We start from the raw sequence: 18,604 nt of genomic DNA, 5'->3' as shown, positions 1-18,604 counted from the left end.
TTTTTTAAAGTTACACATATTAGAACAAATAGACAAAACAGGATGCATCTAATTTTCCCAGTGTATACATAAAGTATATTGATTATATTAAATCCAAATCAATAATTTTTTAATTAGTCAATAAAAAGTTTCTCTTAAATATAAATTCTGATTTAGTAAAACCCATTTTATAATAAAATATTGCTTCTAATATTAGGAATACCTTTATCTGGGATGATTTATTCCCCAGAGTTCACTCACCAAAGTCTCATTTCCTCCTGTTAATAATGTAGAGAAAGCAATATTTTTACTATAAACAGACTAAAGAAAAAAAATAGTCATCAGACTGATAACTTCTTTTTTCTCTTCAACTTATAATTTCAAGATACAATTTGAATATGTACTCCATATATTTTTCCACAAAAAGGACAAAGAAAGAGACTTAACTATGAAGTCAAAATAAATAAAATGTAATATTATCTGATATCCCGTCAGATTTGAGTCTTGGTGAAAAGTGATGATGGGTTATCAGATAAATTATGAAAGCGCAATATAAGAAGAAAAGAGATGGAGATTTTTCATCCATAAAATGTGGTGGCTCAACTATCTCATTACATTGAAGCATTGTGCTTTTTTATTTTTTTTAATTCCTATCAAACAGCTTCAAAAGCTCTCCTTTTTGTCAGTCTAAGCATTTCAAATAAAAGAAGGAGGAAAATGTTCTGATTGTGGCTTTAAGTTTTCCTAGAAAACAATGGCTTTACCTTGGCACCAAAATTTTGCAGTATCCAAGGAGAGATAAAAAAAAAAAAAATTAGAATTATCTTTTGGGAACCCACTGGCATCAATGTACCAGCTAACACTGTTGTTGAGAGTAAGTTTAGTTTGGATGGCTTGAAAATAATTTTTTTTTCTTTACTCTGCTTCATCCTGGCCAGAAAAGCTCTGCCAAATTTTCTGTTTTTCTAAAAACTAAACAAGTATGAACAAAAATTAAGTCTGACGGGGAGTTTGTGGACTTCAAATCACATCATTTGGTTTGCTGTAGAATTCTAATATTGTAATAAAGGCATAATGTTTCTATTAAATCTAATTGTGATCAACCAGATACAAGCAATGGGCATTATCAAACAGGAAAGACTGTAATTCATGTGTCATTTATTCATTTTCTGCATTTTAGAAACTTTGATGGGATTTGATCTTTTCCAGTTTTCTTCTATATCTATTGAGCCACTGTATGACACACGAGATCCCTTTTCTGGCTTTAAATCTCATTGTCTCGATCAGGGAATCATTAAGCTTACCCCTAGCACCAGAGAAATAGAACATTATTGGAAAGAGATCTTGGGTACTTTGGGATTTAAGATAGTAGAGTAAACATGATTTTGCAGCCCTTTCTTTTGAAAATACCCCCTCAAACCACCCTAAAAGAGCAATAATATGAAAATATAAAGTCTATCTTTAATGAAACCAAAGGATATCAGCAACTGCAACAACAATGTATAAAAATAGAAAGCAAATGGATGCATAGTAAATATTTTACAGAAAAGGGGAGAATTAAAACTTAAATGTTAAGTAGGGATGATAATTCTGATAAATAAGCCAGTTTGCCTTCTCAGAAATTTAGAATGGCACAGGTATTGGAGACATCAATTTCAGCACATGGAGGTACAGGTGAGACAGGAGATCAATTCAGGGAAATTGCTGGGAATGCTGTATGGGAAATAAATTGACCCTGTTCCATTTCTCTACTTTTACTGAAGAAAATATCTAAAGTGAAGAAAACTGTAAACAAATAACTCCATCCCCACCAACTCCCACAAGCTCAGAGGAAACAAAAACAATGCAAAGAGAAAGCTTCAAGATATTACACTCATGAAACAAGAATGAGATGCTATTTTAAAATAATAATAATAATCATTCTCAGCAGTTAAGAGCTCCTGGAAGTTAAATATATGCGAGTCAAGCTTACAAATTCTATAAAGCAACTGGAAAATGAAGAAAAATTTTAAAGACATATACAGAGAGCAATAGGAGAAAAAAGTCAAGAAACTTAGATAAGAATGTCCAATACCCTAATAATAGGAGTGCCAAAAAACCAAAAAATATTATTAATGAACACATTATATAATAAGAAAATATTCTAGAACTAGTGTAAATAAAGCTGAAGATTCAAATTAAACATGTCAATTCAGTAAATTCTAAAAAACAAAAAAAAAAACAAAAACAGTGAACGAGACACATTATCCTCTTTCAGAACACTAGAAACAAAGAACAGATCCTAAAGACTTCTAGAAAGAAAAAAACTAGGCTACATGCAAAGGAATTGAGACTAGAACATGAAGACTTTCAGGTGAGAAACATTAGGCAGATAATGCACAGACACAGCCGGTATGAAGGTAAATCTTTTAGCATGGATTTAAGAACACCTGCTTGAGAGTAATTTCAAGAGTTTTTAACACTTGCCACATAAAGTTGTCTTACCTTTTCTATTTAGTACATTGCATTCCAAAGAATGAGAAAAGTTATTCTATAAGTAGATAATTCAATAAGAGAATCAAAACATACATGGGGTGTTTAAGTGCTCCTTTCCACATTAGATGGCAAAGACACTATGGAAATACTAGACCTTTATTTTAAAAGTCAGAACAGGCATTGATATTAACAAAGACCAATTTTAACAGCCCATTTCTAAGCATTATTGACAGAGTAAAAGTCATCTTTATTGATAAATGCTAATCTGTATCTGGCTGCTAAACTATAGCATAATGAAAATAGTCCTGAAGCCAATAATAATTCAATATCAATTATCCATCCAAAAGTTCACTTTCCTAAAGTTCACTCAAACTTTAAAAAGTTGTTTACTCAAAGTTGAGGGCACAAAAATATTTTAAATTTGGGGTGCAAGCACACGTATTCAAATCTGTATTACAGTTTCACTTATTTTTTCAAATATTTATCTAATCAATTATAATACAAAGGCATAGTTCTCCTATAAGAACCAAGCAGGCAGCATTTCTTGTATTTAGCTTTGACCTATAATTTTATGGACCAAAGACTAGAATTAAAATCCTGTAAGTTCATTAAATTCCTAGTGGACTAAAGATATTCCTAGTGGAATATGTTTATTTCTCAACTGCCACTGAAAAAAAATTTTTTTTTTTTTTTGTTGGAGTCTCACTCTGTCGCCCAGACTGGAGTGCAGTGGCCGCTCCCGGCCACCGCAGCCTCGACCTGCTGGGCCCTGGCGATCCTTCCGCCTCAGCCTTCCAAGCAGCCGGAACTACAGGCGCGCGCTACCACGCCGGGCTGATTTTTTGACTTATTGTAGAGATGAGGTCTCGCTGCCCAGGCGGGTCTCGAACCTGCGGGTTCAGGCAATCCACTCACCTCAGCCTCCCAAAGGCGTGGGATTACAGGCTGAGCCACCGAGCCCGGCTTGCCACTGAAATTTATTGCAATTTTTCTTCTCTCCCCCCCAAAAGCTTTACTTCCCTTTCGTCCAGGGTTTAGAAGAGGGCTCCAGGGTGGCTGAAAACCTGCTAGTGGCGGGGGTTGGGGGTGGGCAGGTAGCCAGAAGCCCTGAGAGTTTGACAGGGGCTTCTCAGAGGTCGCTGGGCTCCTAGTCGTGCTTGAGAGTGAGCCTTTCCAAGAGAAACCCATCGGCCCAGCCCAGCCTGGGGCCCGGCCAGCCTGTGGAGGTCTATCAGGTAGCTGCCCATCTTCTTGATGAGTTTCACTTCCTCATCTAGGAAATGGTTCTCCAGGAAGTCACAGAGATGGGAGTCTATCGGGCAGATCCCAGGGCATGAAGATCCAAAAGGGCGTGGTTCAGATTCTTCTCCAGGGCCAGGGCAGCTTCCGTGGCGTTTTGGGTTTTACGCCACTCATCTTGAGACGGCTTCTGGACATCCTGGAAGACGACACAGCCGCCGCTCGGGGTTTGCATCTTCTAGAGACGCTGGGTGCCCTGGTGCTTCTTTCTCCTCGGCCAATTCGCAGACATGGCCCGCGCCCTCCAGTGCCACATGGTCGCAGTGAAATAAGGCCAGAGAGCCGTAGGTGTCCGAGACCCGCAGATGCAGATTGACCATGCGCTTGGCGGCAGCCTCCTCGTCGGTGGAATAATTCTGACGAACCGGGGAGCTCATGGATGGCCAGGAAGAGGGAGCTAAGCGCAAAAACGGTGTTCACTGGTCCTGGAAACAAGAATGGGTTTCTATACTGTCTTATCCTACCTTTTGCTTTGTACTTTATAAATGTCTGTATTGTTTGACTTTGTTACAAGAAATTTTATGTATTACATTCATCATGAAAACATACAAACAAAAAAGACCTAAAGACGTTAAGAATAAAACCAGAAGACATTAAACTAGGAGAAAATTCATCACATGTAAAACAAAATTAATATCTTGAATAATAATTGATGGAAAGAGTTCAGGGAAGTTGATAAGAAAGACACCAACACTCAATAATAACATGTGGACACAGGTTATGAAGAGACAAATTTCACAGAAAAAGAAAATGCAAACGGTCATTCTGCTACCACTATGCTTTATTTTTCTAAAAACAGAATCCTGTTTATTCCCCTTCTGAAAATATTTGGTTTTTATTCTCCATTTTCTATGAGGTTAAGAAGAAAGAGGTTGGTACACATGCTGAGAAAATGTTAATTAGAAAGCAGTCTGGGCAATGGCATAGAATGAGGTATGATTAATGACAACTGAATATCATTTTCAGAAGCATAGAATGACATAAACCAGATTTCAGGAGCTTACACAGACAATTGAGGTAAATAAATTAAGGCTAAAGCATAGACCATACATTCAAGAAGCTTGCCAATGAGAGGGAGTTACAATAATAGCTAGAAGGAGAAATGGTTAATAACCCATCCATGGCTTCAGTCTTAATGACCAAGAACATAATTATTGATTGATCTGTAATTAAACATAGTTTTATATCATTATGAAAATATCATTAACTTTTAAAGTTATATTTAATTGTGCAAGAACTACATAAAATATACTCATCTTGTTAAAAAGTTTTAAAAATAGATACTATTGGTCATGTTTCGACTTCTTACCTTTCTGTTTGTTTTCATGCTTTTTGGGGAGGGGAATCATCAATGTGATTTTGTGATTGTGTGATTCACAATCATGGAAAATTTGAAACAAAGACATTACCCTAAGATCCCACTATTTAGAAACAGACCTGATATTTAGAAAATTCTCTTCTGGCACCTCTTATGGGGATACAATTTTTTATGTGATGAGATATATTATCCTCTATATTGTGCCATTTTGTGCCATTTCTATTCCTTTCAGTCCATGCTAGTAGTGTTTCTACAAGACAATTCTCTTACATTTTTGTCTTCCATGAATCTTATCAGGGTTTGCCTCATTAGACAAAAGCCACATGCACAAATCTTTTTGAAATAAACCTTCTTTAGGCTTCTGCTGAGACTGCCTGGGAAAAACAATATATGCTTGTTAGACCTAGTCTGTATGTTTGAGTTTTCTGAAGACTTTCCAGTCACATCCTCAGCTTTATCTTTAGAACATTTTTTACTGAAAGTGACTGAATTTGATGTTTTTGCTCAGAAGTTATTTCTTAATTTTAGCATCACTTTTTAACATCATGGCGCACCATTATATATCTATTAGCATCATATACACTCATTGATGCTATATTATATGCATATTTTCTACATAGATATATGCAAAATAATGAGCACTACAGTATAACCAGTTTCCCATGACATCAATTATTTTACAAAAAATTTTTGAGTACCATACTATATGCTGGTATTTAATAATTTTCCAGATATATGTATTAAGGTAGTCATTTTTAACTTTTATACTTATAAACCACATGTTGAACAACTCCAACATGAAATGTCAGATTTTTTTCTTCTGATTGTTTTTTAGAAGCAGAAAAACTAGGCCAAAAAGTCTTAATATTTTTATTGCTTGGTAAATATTGCAAAGCTACTTCCCAATCAGGTTGAATCATTTTTTAACCTTTGCTTGCTTTCTTTTTTCAGGTTTATTACTTATCTTCTTTTATTTCCTCAAAACCTTCCTTCTCTGGCTCTTCATGTTCTATGTATTCTTCTGTCCAACTCAAAGTTCCATTACCAGTTTCTTTGTCCCAATCAATATTTATCATAAGGATATATCATAAGGGAGTTGGTATTATGCTTTGGTCTCTTCTATTTCTTCCAATGTAGAAAGCAAATTATAGCCGGGCTCGGTGGCTCAGCCTGTAATCCCGCGCCTTTGGGAGGCTGAGGTGAGTGGATTGCCTGAGCCCGTGGGTTCGAGATCCGCCTAGGCAGGCGAGACCTCATCCCTACAATAAATCAAAAAATTAGCCGGGCGTGGTAGCGCGCGCCTGTAGATCCAGCTACTTGAAAGGTGAGGTGGAAGAATTGCCGGAGCCCAGCAGGTTGAGGCTGTGGTGGCCGGGAGTGACCACAGCTCTTCAGTCTGGGTGACAGAGTGAGACTCCAACTCAAAAAGAAAAAAAAAAAGAAAGAAAATTATGTGCTTTTTTTTTAACAAATAAATTATACTTTAATTTAGACATCTTATGTAATGGAGTGAGATCGTTTTAGTCTGCTATAATATGTGCTCATATATATCCACCTTGAAAATTTAATATTTCACACTATAGTTAGAATACTTTATTCCTTTTTTACATTTGCCATTTTACACTGCTGCATTTTACACTGCTGCCAGATGCATTTTCAGCATTTGTTTTGACTTCAGTCATCAATGCATCTCTTACTACTTTTGCAAAGATCTGGGAGTTTTTGAGGTAGCTGAGTTTAGCCTGTTACCAATACGTCCACTGTGATGTTATGACAGCAAGAGTGCATTGGTTCAAATTCTGAAATTATTTACATTTGTTTAGGCATCTATGTGGCCAGTCTACCTAGGCCAGAGCTTGGAAATGACAACAACAGCAGCAACTCTTCTTTCGTTGAGGTTAATGAAATGATAAGTTAAAATCCTTCGGTGAAATATGATAAAATGACTAATCTGTATTTATTTCCTTAGTAAGCTAAAATCTGCTAATAGAAAAACATAATAAATTTAGGAATTGAGCACAAATGACTGCTAACATTACAAAAAGTGATACATGCAAAATTATGTCTTCTTCATGGAAGAGTGCAATTTGCCACACATGAAAGTTTTTAACATAAATCTGTCTCGATTATAGGAAATACAAGAGACAGGAAAACATATTAAATTACATCAACAATTAGAAAAAAAGAGAACCCAATTTATAAGAATTATAAGAAAACATAAGGTGGAAGGAAAACCTAATGATTTAAAGAGACAGAGAAGATATGTAAGCTAATGCAATGTTACAACCTTATTTGGATCCTGATTCAAAAGAACTGTTGAAATTATGACATATAGGAGATAAATGAAAATTTGAACACTGATTAGATATTTGATAATCTTAAAAAAATGTTAATTTGTTTTTTTGTTTTGTTATGATAGTATTGTGATTGTGCTAAAAAATAGTTCTAAAATAGTCTTAAAATCTCTGAAGTAACTTATAGAGTCATATTAGAATGTTTATGGATAAAATATATGATTTTTAGAATTCTGAATTGAATTTTTCAGTCTCTTTTGAAAAATTGAAGTCCCTGTTTGCCTTCATACAGATTTGAGTTAAAAATTTACACTCAAACTGAGAAATTAGAATAAAAAGTAGATCCAGGTGGTAAAACCCTCTCTGGAATTACACAATTCCAATATTTTTCATACAGATTGTCACAAAGAGTACCTATTTAAAATAAACTCATGGCCGGGCTCGGTGGTTCAGCCTGTAATCCCGCGCTTTGGGAGGCTGAGGTGAGTGGATTGCCTGAGCCCACGGGTTCGAGACCCGCCTGGGCAGAGAAACCAAATCTCTACAATAAATCAAAAAATCAGCCAGGCATGGTAGCGCATGTCTGTAATTCCGGCTACTTGAAAGGCTGAAGCAGAAGGATCGCCGGAGCCCAGCAGGTCGAGGCTGCGGTGGCCGGAAGCGGCCACTGCACTCCAGTCTGGGTGACAGAGTGAGACTCCAACTCAAATAAAATAAAATAATAAAATAAAATAAAACGAACTCATGGATCTTTCCAGTTTAACTCTCTTTAGAACCCAGAACACAACAATCCTTTCACCTGCACTCCCTGGATATCCTTACTCCCCTCTTACCCAGCTTAAATCCCATGGCCAGGCATTACAAGTAGGTACTCGCTGTCTTCGCCATTGCCCCTTTCTGCCTTTGTGATGTTCACTTGGCAGAACTGCCATCCTAGTTAAATCCACTGCCTTCTCTGCCCTTGTATGCTTCAACTGAACATGGCTGGGAAAAAACACTGAAACACTGACTGCTCTCACATTAAATTCCTGATCTTTAACTTCAAATGGCCCCAAAATGCTGTCAAGGGATCAAACTACACATCCCTAGTCCATTTCCTCTTCCACTCTTCTACACCAGCGTTCTGTACTTTATTGTTCTTCAACCTGGGCATCCTCTCAGATGATGACTTTGCTTTCTACTTCTCTGAGAGAGTTGTGACAGGCAGGAAAAAATTTTCCACAAACTTCTATTATTATATCTACTCACACGAGCCAGATTCCCAGCCTTTCTTCTTTATCTGTAGATGAAAGCTTTGTGGTTTGACCCCATACTAACCCTTCATATTGGGCACTGGACATGTTCCCTTCTTGATTACTTGAAGACTTCAGCAACTCTTTTCCCTCACCTACATCATCAATTTATTCTCTCTTCTGGGTCACTTTGAGCAGGAAAAGTTCTGCTATCACTCTCATCTTAAAACACATATGTACACTTGCATGTGTGCACACACACACACAGGAGGAAAGGTCTCTTGACTTTACTTCCCCTTCCAGGTTCTGGTCCATTTTTCTGTATGCTTTTGCAATTAAACTCATAGAAAAAGCTGTCTATATTCATGACTCCAATTCCCCTTACCATCAGGCTTTTGCCCCAGCCACTTCATCCTAACTGATCTCCGTATACGTAAATCCAGGGGTCAATTTTCAGTCCTCATCTTTCTTTACCTCACACAGCATTTGACACAACTGGTCATTTTCATCTCCTTGAAACACTATCCACTTAACTTCAGAATTTCACTTTCTCTTGTTTCCTGTCTTACATTTCAGGCTACTACTATTAGTCTCCTTTGCTGATTCATTCTCTTTACAGCCTCTCTCTTTAACACTGGAGTGTCCCAGGGCTCATTCTTTGGACTGCTCTATTTATACATACCCCCAATGGTTATCACATCCAATCTATGACTTAATATCATCTCTATGTCATGAATTCCCAACTATGATTCTCTAGCTTTCACCTCTCCTGGGAACTCCATTTTTATGTACCCCATTGTCTATTTGAAATTCCCGCTTAGATGTCTAACAGACATCTCAAATTCAACATGTCCATTATTGAACTATTTTTTCCCCACTCTCAAATAATATATTCTATTTGCTTAATAGAAATTGAGTTTTGTAAATTGCGAGGCCAAAACTTCAAAGGCATTGTTAGCTTTTTTCTCTCACACTCCATACCCTGGTCCTTTAGGGAAACTTATTGCTGTGCCTTCAACATAATCTTTATTTAATCAATCCTTGTCATCTCCACTGTTTCCACTTTGGTTCAAGCTACATCATCTTTCAATTCAGATAACTGCAATATTCTCCTGAATGCTCTCTATGCTTCCACCCTTGACACTTGTGATCTACTTCTAAACAATATTACAATTCAATTACTACCTGCTATGTCTTACAAGATACTACTCAGTCTGCCTGCCTGCTATATGCACTACATTATCTGACTTCTGCTACTACTTTCCTCAAGCTGTTTTCTACAGCAATGATGGTCTCCTTGCTGTTCCTTGAAGATGCCAGTCACTGTCTCTTGTTAGGGATTGAAAAACTTTTCTCCTGGAAAGCTACATAGTTCTCTTTCTCACCTCTTTCAAGTTTTTGCTCAAATAGTATTTTTTTTTTTGAGTTGGAGTCTCACTCTGTCACCCAAACTGGAGTGCCGTGGCCGCTCCCAGCCACTGCAGCCTCTACCTGCTGGGCTCCAGCGATCCTTCCGCCTCAGCCTTCTGAGTAGCCAGAATTACAGGCATGTGCTACCACGCCTGGCTGATTTTTTGATTTATTGTAGAGATGAGGTCTCTCTGCCCAGGCGGGTCTCGAACCCGCGGGCTCAGGCAATTCACTCACCTCAGCCTCCCAAAGGCGCGGAATTACAGGCTAAGCCACCGAGCCCGGCATTCAAACAGTATTTTTTTCAATGACACCAAATATGGCTATTCCATTTATTTGGCAACCACTCCCACTGTCACTGTGGAACTACCAAGTCCACTTGTCCTGCTTTATATTTTTTCCATATGAATTGTCATCTTATATATAGCATAATTACTTATTTATTATGCTAATTGTGTGTCTCCATTGAAAACAGAAAATTTAATCTGTTTTTCACACCTATGCGTTCTCAGCACCAAGAAAAAGAGTCTGGCACTTATAGGAACTTAATTAATATTTGTTAATAGAATAAATAAGCATAAAATTACAAAACATTTGGGGATTTTATATTATGGAGTAATTGGATGTAGACTATAAAATATCTATGTCTAAACTGATTAAAGTAAAAATAAGGAAAAATAATTGCAAAATGTAAGAAAGTGACATAGGCTTATCAATATCAAAATGATAAAAATAGTATTTAACATGTAAAGTATAAGGGAAAAGGTACAACATAAAAATACAGAGAACATTCCAACAAGAAGATGACAATATATGAGCTATTTGCACCAAACAACACAGTTTTGAACTATTAAAGCAAAATGCACAGAATTACAGAAAGAAATAAACAGTCGGGCTCGGTGGCTCAGCCTGTAATCCTGCGCCTTTGAGAGGCTGAGGTGAGTGGATTGCCTGAGCCCGTGGGTTCGAGACCCGCCTGGGCAACTAGGTAAGACCTCATCTCTATAATAAAATCAAAAATTAGCCAGGCGTGGTAGCCTGTAGTTCCAGCTACTCGGAAGGCTGAGGCAGAAGGATCGCCGGCGCCCAGCAGGTCGAGGCTGCGGTGGCCGCGAGTGGCCACTGCACTACAGTCTGGGTGACAGAGTGAGACTCCAACTCAAAAAAAAAAAAAAAAAAAAAGAAATAAACAAACAGATGATCATAGGAAGATTTTAATAAATTTCTAGAAAAATATTGATGAAGGAGATAAGAAAGGTTAGTTAAGTTATAGAAGAATCAAAAAATAAAATTATCAGATTTTATTTAATTTTTACAAATTATATAGTAGTTGTATTTATATTATATAGTAATCTCATATATTTATTTATGCTAATTAAATTACATATTTATATTACTAATAGAGTATAGATGAGAAATTATATTGCATATAGCATATATATACACACACACACATGTATGACTACTCTCATAAAGAAAACCATGTACCCAACAAATAGCACACATGAGTCTTTTCCAAAAACTATTACATACAAGGCCATAAATTTTTTTTGAAATATTGATAATATGCATACTATATTGTCTAATTTTGATTTAATTAAATATTTTTAAACTTGAAAATACTACTTAAATTTTGGAAGCTGAATTTAAAAAGAGTTCAAAGACAATCTACACAAATTTTAATGGGCTAAAGATGAAAAAAGTTAAAACTATAAAAATAGAACAGATATTTAAACAATCAGGTGTCAAATCTTATGGAGTAGAGTCAAATTATTACTAAGAATAAAAGTTATAGCCTTAAGTACATATCTTTTTATAAAATTAGAGACACTCATATTAGTTAAGCATTTATGTCAAGTTATGAACTGAGTTAAAAAGAGTTTTTCAAAGTACACAAATTAATAAATAGTAAACCAATCTAAAGGCAGGTGATTAATAAAGCCAATTGATTTTTAAATGATGAATTAAAAAATTATTTACTAAAACTAATCAAAAGAACAAGAAAGCCATGAATAAATATTTTAGGAAAAATGAAAGGAATAGATGTTTTCAAAATTACAATAGAGCACCTTGAAAAACTTTATATCAATAAATTTGAAAATGTTTAAAATTTGTTTTTCAAGAAAATACAAATTATCAAAATAGAGCAAGAAGAAATATAATATATATAATATATTCTACACATATACAAACATATATAACACATATATTCTATTTCTTATATATAACATATTTATATATGTAACATATATGAATATATATATATATAAAATAATCATTAACAATTAAATCAGTAGTAAAAATTTCTTCCGCAAAATGAAATCAGGCAAATATAGTTTTACAGGTTTTTTTTTAAACCATGACTTTGAGAAAAATATATGTTCTATATCTTATTTCTAGAATTTTCCAAAGAGTAGAAAAAGAAATAAAATGTTTGCTAAAAAGTTATTTACCCAAAAGCTCACCAACACCATAATTAATGGTAAACTTTATAAGAATTTTCTTTAAAATCAGAAGTTTCAGAAAAATCATCCAAAACTTAGCAACAAGCAAAAAAGAATACTAGATACTCTTTCAATGTAGTTCTGGATTTGTGCCTTTAGTTGATTTTTCTATTGCCTATGTTGTTTTACAGTTCTGTCGATGCAGAAATTAACTTGCAGATATTTTTCTGGTACAGTTGAAAATAATTTCTGTTCAGTGGAAAATATAACCTCAAAGTAAGATTTATTGCTCTGTATGTTAACCAGTTTTGTATTGAACTTGGTAATCTTATCCTAAAGTTCCTTTATTAAGTTGTTGATAAATACTTACCTCTGAAGTATTTTTGGAGCCAGTTTTAACATCTTTCTATTTCCTTCATTAATTAATAAGTTGAATAAAATCCTTGACACATATTCATTTTATATTTGCATGAGAGTCATGATTTCACCTTTTGACAAGTATGCTTTAACAAGAACAAGTCAAAGTTTCTTGTTATCACTGCTTCAATTCACCATATACAAAAAGACTTAAATAAATTAAAATAAGTAAAAATAAATAAGATGTGTAGGGATTACAACAGAAGAGGAAAAATGTGATTTTCAGATTATATGATTGTCTAATAGAAAATCCAAAAGAATTTAAAGGACACCTATTAAAGCAAATAAGATAATTAAGCTAACTTACTGAAAAGACTAATATAGAATTATTAACAGTTTTTCTATGTACTTAGCAACAATGGCTATAAAAAGTAACTTGAAAAGATGCAATTTACAAAAGCAACAACAACCAAAAATGTAGCCAGGAACAAACCTAGAAGGTGAGCAAGATTCTTTTGGAAAAATTATAAAATATTATTGAAAGATATGATAGAAGTCCTAACTAAATTACAAGACATATTTTGCGCATAAAATGAAATAATATCAGTAAGGTGTCTATTTTCTGAATTAATCTATAAATTAAATTTTATTAAAATCCCCACAGATATTTTAATAGAAATGGATTGTTTTTAAAACTTATATAGGAATGTAAAGCACCATGAATAGCTAACACAATTTTAGACTTGTCTTACCACATAGCAACAAGATACCATAATATTTACAAGAAATCATGATAGTAGTTCAGACACAGACAAAATGATAATTGAATTAGAATAGAAAGCTCAGAAACACACAAAAGCATATAAGAAATTTTGTGTATCATAAATGAAGCATTACAAATTAAATGGAGAAAAGTGTTGGTGTGATTGGTTTATTATATGACAATAATTTCTCTATACCTTAAGCAAGAATAATTTTCAGGTGGATTAAAGTTTTAAATGTGAAAAACAAAGCTTTAAAGTTGTTAAGTTAAAAAATGAGGATACATTCATTATATCAGAGTAGAGAAGGCTGTTTTAACTAAGATCAAAAACAAGTTTTGAAAAAGATTGCTTTACAGTGAAGTTCTTCTAAATTAGAGGTATCCAATCTTTTGGCTTCCCTGGACTCTATCAAGCAACCACTTGGCTTCCCTGGGTTGCATCGAGTAAAGAGGAATTGCCTTGGACTTCACAGAAATTATATACTGTGGTTAGTGTATACACATAATACGACTTCTTTTTCTTTTTATACTTTTATTATAAAGTTTAGAAAAATTAGAACAATATAAAACTAGTGACCTTTTTTAAAAAAACTAATCTACTAATGTCTGGTTCAAGGAAAGTGGTCGTGATTCTTAGTGAGTTCTCAAGATGCTCATCAGAAATGATTGTTCAAAGTTTGCTCTTCATGTGCTTCATAATTGAAAACAGTGGTGCACAAATGTATGTGCTGCCAAAAAGTGATATCATGAATATGGTGTGATTGTGAGCTTCGAAAACGGAACTGCATATGGAGTCACAAGGAAATAAATGCTAAAAAACACATGATGTTAAAAGATTTTGTGGGGCCACATTACCCGCTGTACTGAGCTACATGCAACCCATAGGCTGTCAGTTGGCTGTGCCTTTTCTAAATAGTAAAAAATTAAATTTTTATAAACATAATTGAAAGATTATTGTCAAATGAGGAAAAGTCATTTATAATATAAAAGCCAAAGCATTAATATATACATATACAATAAACTATTATATTTAATAGAAAAAAGATTTAAAATAAACTTCTTGTAGGCAATAGACAATGGATATAAGCAGGCAAATCACAGAAATTGAAAGAATAGTAATGATTATTAAAAAGATAGTAATATCGCTAGTAATCTGGACAAAAACATTACGAGGGGGGACCCAAAACACCCAGAATTATTTTTTTGGAGGATTTGCCCCTTGTAGTACAGTATTCCCCTGCTAGGTAAGTGTTCTAGGACTTCATTGGCATCAGTGTACCACCTAGCATTGTTGTGAGGGCTGCATTCAGCTTCAGTGAAATTTTTTTTGGAGATTCTTTCAACACATTTGTCGGTTTCATGTTGGGTGACTTAAAAGTGCACCTGTCCATACTGTGCTGAGTGTTCAGCAGTTTGGGGCCCAAAACAGCAATGACCCTATGCCCCAACCTCCCTATTCACCTGATCTTGCCCCAAGTGACTTTTTTTTGTTTCTTTGGATGAAAAAAATCCTCAAAGGGAAACATTTTGCCTATGTGGAAGAGGTGAAACAAAAAAACAGCAGAAGTACTAAAAGGTGTTAAAACTGACAAGTTCAAAAACTGTTTTGAGCAGTGGAAAAAGCATCTCAACAGATCTATTGCAAAAGAGTACTTTGAACATGATTAAAGTTTAAAGACTGAAGTGCTAATTCCACATCAAACCAGACACTGGTAGATTAGTTTTACAAAAATATGTAGGAATAAATATACAATTTTTTTTACAAGTAAATTCTGTTTTTTCTAGGTCCTCCATCATAAAACAATAATGAAAAATCATTTTACATCCGTCAGATTAACAAAATGTAGCAATTTTAATAATACTAAGTGTTAAGCAGAGATATGGACTAATGTTTACTCCTCTTTTGGATTATTAGTGGAAGTGTTAATTGGTAAGCTACTTTGGAAAGCAATTTTATAATACATAGAAATTTTAAAATGGTAGGTTTTTTTAAATAATGGAATTAGGCAATATTCAATACATTTGAAAATGAGCACAAACTATGACCATAAATTTCTTGTTTAGTCTTATTATCATAGAAGAACTCTAATTAGAGACATAAGGATATTTATTGAAGCATTGTTTGTAATGGGAAAAACTGGAACCAATACAAATTTCCACTGGTAAGTTATTGGTTAAATAAGATGTGGTATCTTCCTTTGGTGGAAAACTACAGAGCATTTAAGACGAATGAGCTAGAGCCATATAATTAACATTGATAAATGTCAGGAACACATATGTTGAATATGTAAAATAGATTGCCAAATATTAAGTACACTGTAATTCCCTTTGTATATATTGAAAACATTAAAAAGGTACATAAGAGAACTACTGTAGTGGTTGGTTGTAAGTAGCAAAACCTAGCTGACAATTACAAGAGTATATTGGTTCGAATACATGGCATGTTTAAAGATAGATCAGGATAGGTTTGATCCAGCAGCTAAAAATCCCCATCTAACAGCAGATTTCTTTCCCTTTGTACATTCTGAAATCCATTGCGGGGGCTGTGAGGGGGTTGTCAGCTCAGTTTAGATCTACTGTTGGCTCCCCCTTGTGGTGTCTTGTGGTTACCAAATTCTCAAAGGTAAATGCTTTTCCTGTTCATGATTAGAAGAGAGACAAAAAGTTTTTTTGAAGAGTTGAGGAAGCTTCTTTCTTTAGAACCCTCCTGCAAATCTTTTTCACATGGCCTTTGTACTGCTGTATTCCCAGTACTGGGCGAAATAGAGGCCTTTAATTAAGATCTGTTAAACTGACCTGCTTACACTAAACCAACTTACAAAACACTCAGCAGGAGATCGAAAAGCCCAGTGATTGTAAGGAACAAAACATTTTTACCTTTATAAACTTTAGCAAATATTAATATTTAACTCCAATTTGCACCATTTTTCTTCTGGAAGTATTGCGCTTTCAGATGTGAACTTTAACTACAGTCGACCATTCTTATCTGCATGTTCACATCTGCAGATTCAACCAACCAAGGAATTAAAATATTTGGGGGAAAAAATACACAACAATAAAATTCAATTTCATTTTTGCTAAAAATGCAGTGTAACAACTATTTGCATAACATTTGCATTGTATTAGGTATTATAAGTAGAGATGACCAAGTATAGAATGTGTGCCAGTTACATGCAAATACTAATACTTCATTTTATATCAGGATTTGAGCATCCGTGGATTTGCCATACACAGAGTTCCTCGACCAATTCCCCGTGAATATTGAGAGACAAGTATATTTCTCTATTCTGGAAGTAATAACCAAAAGTTCTATATTCTACTATAATGTTACTTGGAAATGAATAATGCTTTCATAGAAAATAAGTTTGGGAGAAGGATCATTTTTATCTTAAATATGAAATCATAACTAAATGCAAAATAAAAGAATAAAATACTAGGCAGAAATAAGGATAAATAATTTATAAGTTGGTAAAATTCTAAACTTTGACCTGACATAAAAATCAGAAATTGTAAAAAAAAGATAATTTCAACTACCTAGGAATAAAAGAGTACATAAAACTATAGTCTAAAGAAGGATGGATATAGAAGCAATGAGCTAGGAATGCATATTTACAACACATATGATTAATGGATTAATTGTCATAAGTCACAAGAAACACTATAAGTCAATATAAAATAACTACATGGAATTTTAAAAGGGTAAGAATCCTAAAACATAATTCACGGAAAAAGTGCAAATAACCAACAAATAAATGAAAAGATCTGACTACTAATGAGAGAAATGTAAGTTCAAGTAATGAGATATATTTCTTGGAAAAATTAAAATGAGTGATGATCCTAGTGATGGAAGCATTCCATCCTAGTGATGGAAATGTAAGTTAACACAACTTTATTTAAAGCAGTCTAAAAGCATCTATTTAAAATAAAACCACATTCAAAATTAAAATATTGGTAATTTTAGAAGAAACACTATGCCTCAGAATTGTTTCTGAAGAAATAATTGCACAAATGTAGAAAGATTTATGTACATTAGGTATTCATTACAACTTTTTTCATAGTAAAAAATTAGAAACAACCTATTTGTTCACTAATTGAGAGCTAATTAAAACCAGAGCTATGGAAATATTATACAATTGTTAAAGTAATAAATCTTATTTTTACCTGCTGACAAGGAAAGACAACTATCCAAATGACTTTTTTTAATTGTCAAACTATACAAAAACTGACTGCATTTTTGTAAAATACATGATAATAGCTGTTTGAGAATTTTAAAATCCAGAAAAGTATACAACAAAGAATAGCAATTATCTCTTGGGGGTGATATTATGAAAAAGTTACTTTTCTACTTTAATATTCTGTATTCAAATAGTTCTGTATTGTATATGATAGGCATGTAACACTTTTGTTATCAGAAAAATATATAATTTTACATATTTTTAAATATATAACTTTTAGATAATATAATGTTTTACATTAAATTATAAATATATAATTTTGACAACTTCTTAATGAAGAAAAAGTTATAAAAATAGGATGTTGAAGTATAATGATTTATTTGGGGACACTGAATGATAGGAGAATGTGACATTCTAGGGAGCTTATAACATCACTACTCGGTATACTACATTTTGCTTTGTAGGTATAATAATGTTTACTGATGATTCACAAAATGTGAAAAGATCAGGACTGATCAGCTTCTGTGGTTTCCTCTAGTATGAACAGTGAGCCATATATCTTGTATAAAATGAAATGTGCTATCTAATGATAAATATACCAGAAAACAAACTACTTTGGTACAAAAATATCTTTCTCCTCTTTTGACAATTTTTTATTTAGATTCTGGGGCTAGGAATTTAGATATCAATAATATGTGAACATGCCTATAAAGAATGTGTATTCTAGATGAGAAGCCTAATGAACAAATGGAGAAGAAACAGAAAATAGGTACTAATACATGGAAATAAGGTGACAGTTAAGTCAGAGTTTAAATAGGATTCTGTTCTTAAAAATAAAACAGGTCTCCCCTGTATTTA

At 33.9% G+C, this 18,604-nt stretch overlaps 1 pseudogene; it reads right to left on the bottom strand.

Annotated features, from left to right (window-relative positions):
- Positions 1-3,521: 3,521 nt before the first annotated feature.
- On the bottom strand, positions 3,522-4,130 carry LOC103259606 (annotated as a pseudogene).
- Positions 4,131-18,604: the final 14,474 nt, after the last annotated feature.

This window comes from Carlito syrichta, unplaced genomic scaffold, assembly GCF_000164805.1.
Source record: "Carlito syrichta isolate Samal-C Ts95f unplaced genomic scaffold, Tarsius_syrichta-2.0.1 Scaffold302914, whole genome shotgun sequence".
NCBI lineage: Eukaryota > Metazoa > Chordata > Mammalia > Primates > Tarsiidae > Carlito > Carlito syrichta.
The sequence above is the reverse complement of the archived record's forward strand: the minus strand, read 5'-3'. Positions and strand labels throughout refer to the sequence as shown.